This window comes from Fundulus heteroclitus, chromosome 22 (genome assembly GCF_011125445.2).
Source record: "Fundulus heteroclitus isolate FHET01 chromosome 22, MU-UCD_Fhet_4.1, whole genome shotgun sequence".
NCBI classification, from domain to species: Eukaryota; Metazoa; Chordata; class Actinopteri; order Cyprinodontiformes; family Fundulidae; genus Fundulus; species Fundulus heteroclitus.
Window position 1 is genome coordinate 41,430,632 of NC_046382.1, and position 7,755 is coordinate 41,438,386.

Sequence of the window (7,755 nt, forward strand, 5' to 3'; positions counted from 1 at the left end):
AAATGAAAGCAGGGTTAACATGGGGTGCAAGTTTTGAATCGCATAAAAATGTGTATGTGTCACTAATTAGGTCAAGAATAGATTATGGGAGTGTGGTATATGGTTCAGCGGCTAAGTAGGTTAAAAAAATTTTACGTTATTCAAGCTAGAGCATTGAGAATTTGTTTAGGGGCAGTTAAATCAACTCCAGTATGTGCTTTACAAATAGAATCAGGAGAAATGCCATTATGTATCAGAAGGCAACAGATAATGGTTAATTACTGGATAAATTTAAAAGGACATAATGAAGATCATCCAGTTATGAAAGTATTAGAAAGTTGTTGGGAAAGACGAAAGGGTCAATTTAATAGTTTTGGATGGATTGGGGATGATAGAGCAAAAACATTTAATGTATATAACAAAGAATTCAGTCCAACAGTATTGTGGGCTTTGAGACCTACATGGATATGGAAATATATTAATATAGATAGATCATTATTAAATATTAAGACAAGAAATATAATAGATATCTGCCAAGAATTTTACAATCAAATACAGATTAAATATAATGATTATTTGCAAATTTATACTGATGGTTCGAAAAATCCAAAAAATGAAGCAACTAGTGTAGCTGTAGTGATTCCTGAATTAAAAATTAATATTTCAAAAAGAACATCTAATTATTTTAGTATATATGCGGTAGAATTATGTGCTATATTATTAGCTTTAGAATGGGTGGAGGATACAAATATAAATAAAATAATAATTTGTAGTGATTCATTATCTGCATTATTAAGTATAGAAAAGGGATGTACAAAGATTTTTCGTTTTTTTTTTATTCTGGGATCATAAGGATTTGAAGGATATATATTAGGATCCAATAGATGGCAGTAATGCAACAACTATGGATGCAAGCTGTCGTTAAATCCTAAAGAAGAAGAAAAAGAAGAAGAAGAAGAAGAAGAAGACGACGACGACTTTACTGTGTTTGGATTTTACTGGTATGCCGGACAACGTCTCGCGTTCAACTCCTCTAGGACGCGATCCACAACTTTCAGCCAGTCCGCAGACTGACGAGAAGAAACTGCTGATTGCTATCAGTGGACTGTCTCGTCAGCTTACTCAACATACTGCCGACATGAATGAGAGGTTCACTCAACTGCAGAATTCGGTAAACTCCAGGTTGCTGTCCATAGAGGACAAGATGGCGGCTCTGCAGTCGAAGAACTGTGCTGGAGAGACTAACTCCATCAAGAGAAGACGGATGCACAAAAGCTTGCGGTAAGAATATATTTGATGACTGCTAGCTAAGCTAAAAGTAGCCTAGCCATAACCCAAAGCTAAGGGTGTATTTTTTGTGATTTACAGTACGCTGTCTTCACAACTCGGAGACAAATTGCAGGCGCTATGAACCGGCGCAAGGGTAAGATTTAAAGAATATGCTTTCATTCTGCGATAAAAGGAAATAGATACGGATAGATACCGATCATAACTGTACATTTTGTTTTCACAGACTAAGCACGCCTCATAATGAGGCAGTTACCTCCTATCTGCTCGGAGCAATAACTGCAAGCCTCGATTTACACTATATTGATAAAGACGACGTTGTGTGTAAGGGACTTGTTTTACTGTTTCTCCCTTGTTTTTAATGTTACTGTGACTTGCGTTTGGTTTTTATTCATACCACTCTCATTTGTTTTCCAGCCGCCTGTAAGACGTATTACGAGACGGTACGCAGGAGCTTCAGTAGATATACTCAGCCAGAGAACTCAATGCGGGCGGAAGCTGCCAAGAATTCAGCTCGGAGTCGAGCGAGAAGAAAGAGGGTAAGACTTTATTTGGTGACTATTTTTCAGGTGCATTGATAGATGTGTTGTGTCCATACGCAGTGCATCCCATCGCATAATACTGATTCATTGTTTTGTTTTTTACAGCTGCAGGAATCGAGGCAGAGCGTGCTAGCTGATGAGGAAGTGGAACTCTGGATGTCCGCCACCGTCGACCTCATGTCTGACGAGGAAGATGGCGTCGTTGGCGGGGTCTCTGGATGGATTGTACCGCCGTCATTTCGTAGGCCGGATCTCTCTGAACTCTGTGTGAAGCTGCAGTCCCGGTTAGAGGCGACGCCGAAGTACAAAGCCACGCACAGCAGGCGTCTGCACATCGGACCTGCCTCGGAAAGAACGCCGCCAGCAGTTACCTACAACCCCGAGGAGGCGCACGGACAGTTCACGGAGTTGTAGTTTTTTGGATACGCATGTGTGGGAAGATCCTCGCGTTGTATATAGTTGTGTGTGTGTTTTTAATAAAGCTCTTTCTTTGCATAAACATCTTCCTGGCAAATGTTAATTTCCTGTATAAATTCATTCATGTCCTTGAAGGTAGCCTAATGATAGTGGAGGAGCCGACATAAGAGAACAGGAAAGACAGCAGGGGAGAGATAGAGAGAGGAGAGAGAGAGAGAGAGAGAGAGAGATAGAGGAGAAGAGAGAGATAGAGAGAGAGATAGAGAGAGAGAGGGAGAGATAGAGGAGAGATAGAGAGGAGAGAGAGATATTATTTATAGGAGGATGTTATTAGATATATGATGAGAGAGATGAGAATATATAGATAGAGGTTTAGGATATATATGTATTAGTAGGATATATATTATATATATAATACTATATTTATATTATATTATATATATATATATTTAATTAATATATTTATATATTATAATATTTTATATATATATATTATATCTTATATATATCTATCTCAACCAATCACGAGTGATTTATAGTTTGAAAATAATGGTTTCAGCCAATACTGAGTAAGAACATTCTGGCCTGCCCTGGCCACGTGTGGTTTTGCTGCCAATCAGGAGCGATTTTACTTATTTAAAAATAGTGGTTTCAGCCAATACTGAGTAGGTTATTCAAGCCAGACCTGGCCAGCCGCGCGGGTTCGCTGCATTCATATGCTAATTAGGGCCATTAGTGCAGCTGATCGCTCTCCACATACGTCAGAGTCCGGTTCCGACAATTTGTGGCACTGAAAACGGCGACAAGCACGGGTTGCAAATTGTCGTTAACTGCCGAAAATGAGGGAGATCTGCGGTAGTTTACGGGGACGAAAATCTCACTTTTCATGCAGTGTGTGGACTTTACTGTGCAATTACACATGTTTTCAACTTATTTAACATTAATCAATTAACTCTCGGTCTGTTAGGTATTGTCAGGTGAATATCATCCCAATTAGCTGATATTAGGACAATAGTTGAAAGAGTGATTCGAGCACTGGCATTCTTCCAACAGCGAACTCTGCACACTTATGGAATAAATGAGTGACAGCTTCTCTTTAAGCACAGTTAGACCCAGAAATATTTGGACAGTGAAACAATCTTCATGGTTTGGGCTCTGCATGCCACCACGTTGGATTTGAAATGAAACAACTACAATGTAATTGAAGTGCAGACTTTACTTTAAGGTTTAATTCACGGGGTTGAACAAAAATATATGATTAAACATGTAGGAATTGTAGCTATTTTTATACAAACACTCATTTCAGGGGTTAAAAAGTAATTGGATAAATCAACATAACCCTAAGTAAGTTGTTACTTTTCAATATTTTGTTGGGAATCTTTCGCAGGCAGTGACTGCCTGAAGTCTGGAACCATTCGACATCACCAAACGCTGGTTTTCCTCCTTTGTGATGCTTTGCCAGGCCTTTACTGCAGCCGTCTTCCATTGGTGCTTGTTTGTGGGTCTTTCTGCCTAAAGTTTTGTCTTGAGCAAATTAAATGCATTCTCGATTGGGTTGAGGTCTGGTCATTGACTTTGCCATTGCAGAATATTCCATTTAAAAAATGCTTTAAAAAAAGTATTGTGTTACTTTTGCAGTATGTTTTTGATCACTGTCCATCTGTACTGTGAAGCGCTGTCCAATCAACTTTGCTGCCTTTGGCTGAATTCGAGCAGAAAGTTTATCCCTATACACTTCAGAATTCATCCGGCTGCATCTGTCTTTTGTCACATCATCAATGAGCACAAGTGATCCAGTGCCATTGGAAGTCCTGCATGCCCATGCCATCGCACTGCCTCCAGCGTGTTTTACAGAAGATTTGGATCACAAGCTGTTCCAGTTATCCAAACATTCTTCTTCCTATCAGTCTGGTACAGGTTGATATTAGTCTCATCTGTCCAAAGAATACTGATACACCTACTTTCCGGAGAGTGTTCTTCACTTGAGTGGATGTTTCTTCACCATGGAAAGGATTCTGCCATCATCCACCACTCTTCTCTTCTGTGGACGTCCAGGCCTCTTTGAGTTCACAGCCTCACCAGTGCACTCTTTTTTTCCTCAGAATGTACCGAATTGTTGATTTGGCCACTCCTAAGATTTCTGCTATCTCTCTGATGGATTTATTCTTTTTTTCAGCATCAGGGTGGTCTGTTTCACCTCCATGGAGAGCTCCTTTGACCGCATGGTGTGTGTTCACAGCAACAGCTTCCAAATGCAAACGCCACGCAATGAAATCAACTTCAGACCTTTTAACTGCTTAATTGATGCCATGTTAACGAGGGAAGAGCCCATGCAGCCTTGTTATTTATTTTGCAGTCGTCTGAGTCAATTGTCCAATTACTTTTGGTCCCTTGAAAAAGAGGAGGCTAAGTATTAAAGAGCTGTAATTCCTAAACCCTTGGATGTGAATACTCTCAATTTACAGCTGAGAGTCTGAACTTTAAGCCCATATTGATTATATAATTGTATCCTGAATATGTTTTCATAAACAGCTAAAATAACAAAACAAAAATAACAAAACAAATATGTCTGGGCCTAATTGTTTAAGAATTTATTACATCCAGTGCATCCATGAATGCACATCCAGGGAACACCACCATATAGTGTTATTTACCTGTATTAATAATATATTTAAATCAACAAATCATCTACTAGGCTTGTGAAACTTGACTAAAACTACTAAGCAAAATTAAGATTAAAGAAACTAAGGAACTCTGTATACATAAAAGAAAGAAATATTACAAATAAAGATATTTGAAAGCCATCATCCTAAGAATGACTCAGTGAATCTTGGGTTCATGCAGATCTCAGTTAGAGAACCAAACATAATCTTAAAAAATGTGGAATGAGCTTAAATTAACTAATTTAGAACATCTGGTATGTGTTCAACTCATTCACAATGCAACTCCAAGTTAGATAAAACATTATTTGAGGAAATAATATTTTAAAGAATGATCTGCTAAAATTATTTCCCCATAAAATAATTCCGACTCAAATTGGTAAATTAAGAAGTTAGAGGATGCTGTAAGCGGATGATCGACCGGAAATAACGTGTATTGGGGCACATCCGGAACATGTCGCCATTAGCTTGATGACTTATTCTTTAGTTACACAAAACACCATTAAAACAGCATTAATGTTCATATTAATGCTGTACTAACTAGCTAGCGACATTTGGAGCTTATTTAAGACTTTTATATATTTTCTTTGTAATGAGTAGACCAGAAAACACCAATATTAATGGACCATCAGTGCAAAACCCCTTTTAGAAATGATGTTTGTCATAACCGTAAAACACAGCCCAAAACACATTAAAAATAAACCATTGATCCCATCCTAACTTATCCTGTTTATCTCTGCTAAACACCTGCCTCTGTTGTCCATTCTGTTAACTTTGGGGCATCCGGTTTTAAAGCAGTTCAGGTCGGCGAAGAGGAGGAACCAGTCCTGGGTGAGCTTAACACGGGTCTCCAGTGGGTTTCACTCAACTTGTGGAGTATGGGGATCTGAAGGGTTTCATTAGTCTTCCTGTGAGGTTCTCTGAACAGCTTGCAGAAGGTGCAACTTTTAGGTCAGCTTTTCACCTGCAAAAATTGAAGAAAGATTACAAACAGCCTATTTCCATGGTGGTCGGCTGCTTAGGTTTCAATGTTCAAGAAGGCAGGTTGTACTTGGCTTTAATTCTAGCCTGCACCCATGTGGTGGGTCTCCGAACGCTACTCAGGCTCACAGGCGATTCATCACTCCTGTGTAGACCTTCTCCTCATGAGACCCATGGAAATGAGAAAGATAACAGGGGGAAGCAAGTCTTTATAGCAGTGGCCTCCCTGCTGTAAGAGCAGCCCCTTGGGGTGAAAGCTTCTGCTGCTTTTTATAGCGTTAGAAACAGTCCAATTTTATTTAACTTGTCTGAAATCCCAACTTCTTTTGATTATTTGGAGATCAAAAAAACTTGGATCCTTAAGTTCATCATTGTCAACTGAGGTCACCTGTAAAAAGGGGAGAGGAAAAAAGGCCACAGCTGCTTGCGGGAACCTGACAAGTAATTTCATCACATTAATTCCAAAACTTATAATAAAATGTTGAGAAATTTAATAGAATTTAGTTTTTTGATGGAAGTGGATAACCTTTTGAAGCAATTCCACATATTTTAAGAGTCACATTAGTTGAAGTAGCAGTGTCTTGACAAGACCAAGTGCTCAGCAGGTTCTTCAAGGGAACTACAGACCCTGGAGAAAATTCCTTTTTGAGTGCAATGCAGTTTGTTTTCCTTGTAGCGATCTTACCTCTCGTATCCTTCCCAGTGACATTTCTCTTTACGGTCTGCACCCACCTGATGAATCCTCAGCCCTCCAGGAACAGATGGCCCACTGGCTGGGATGTTTGCCAGCTCAGACATTCCGTGTTGTAAAACAGGCTGCTTCAAAGTTGTGTTCATCTTCAGCAGAGATTAAAAGCACCTGCGTGGTACACCCATGTGGCGCATCATGGCACCGACTCAATAACTGTATTTTAACTACTCCCTGCTACACTATGAAGAAAAGCCAAAACATGTCTGGCACGAAAATAAATCCATTTACCTGAAAGCCCTGCTTTATTTTTGTTTAGAATACCAAGCAGCATTGATAGCTGAGTCATCTGATTTGTCTGGCATTTACCAATATGAATTTAGTATGGAGGTGAGACGTTGCCAGAAATCTGAGCAGTATTTCTGTTTAATGTGAATAAATCAACCTTCTGCCAATATTTCAATTGACTTTTTACATTTTGACATTTTTTTCTACACACAGAATTAAGTGCACTTTTGAAGGCTGTCTTTATGAGAAGTTGTCTTTAGTCTTCTTGATTAGGTGATTGGAAAAAAAACTGTGGTGTTATATGGGAACATAGAACATCCTACAGTTTCCTGTTAAGAAGCAGAGCAACAATAGGAAGAAAAACATAAAAAAAAAACATTTTATGACAATGCCAGCCCAACAAAAAAAGTTACATTGAGTCAATAGGAATCAATATTTTCTATTGAAAAACCTAGCAGTGTTAAAATTAATCTGTCACGGATCCCCTTTGAATTCAGTCTTGTTTTTGATTTAATGTCAGACAGTCATCATTTTCTTTTGTTCTGTATAGTGTCCAGCAGAGAACAATAAGGCTGTTATTTTTACATGTCTTTTATGAATGAATACATCACATAAGTAAAATTAAGACCTTGTATCTGATATGCGGATGAAAAAATGACAATTTAAGTGTATATCGAATTAGTTTAACAACAAAGCTATAGTTATAGTAACATTCTATGCCTTAAACAAACAAATAAAAACATGGAAACACAAAAACAAATATTCTGTTTTCAATATGTCAAAAAAAAACTGCAGAGTTTTGAACTAAACTAGTAAAGTACATTTTCAGAATTGGCTAGAAGTTTTTGACATGTATTTAAGCATGTTTTAGTTGTTAAACGTTCTACTCAGATATTTTAATTGAGTTGGAGCC

At 38.3% G+C, this 7,755-nt stretch overlaps 1 long non-coding RNA gene across 1 annotated transcript; it reads left to right on the forward strand.

Moving 5' to 3' along the window:
- The first annotated feature begins 745 nt into the window (after positions 1-745).
- On the forward strand, positions 746-1,723 carry LOC118557218. Its single transcript, XR_004927714.1, has 4 exons — positions 746-1,260; positions 1,348-1,402; positions 1,493-1,590; positions 1,684-1,723. It is a non-coding gene; the product is annotated as an uncharacterized LOC118557218 (long non-coding RNA).
- Positions 1,724-7,755: the final 6,032 nt, after the last annotated feature.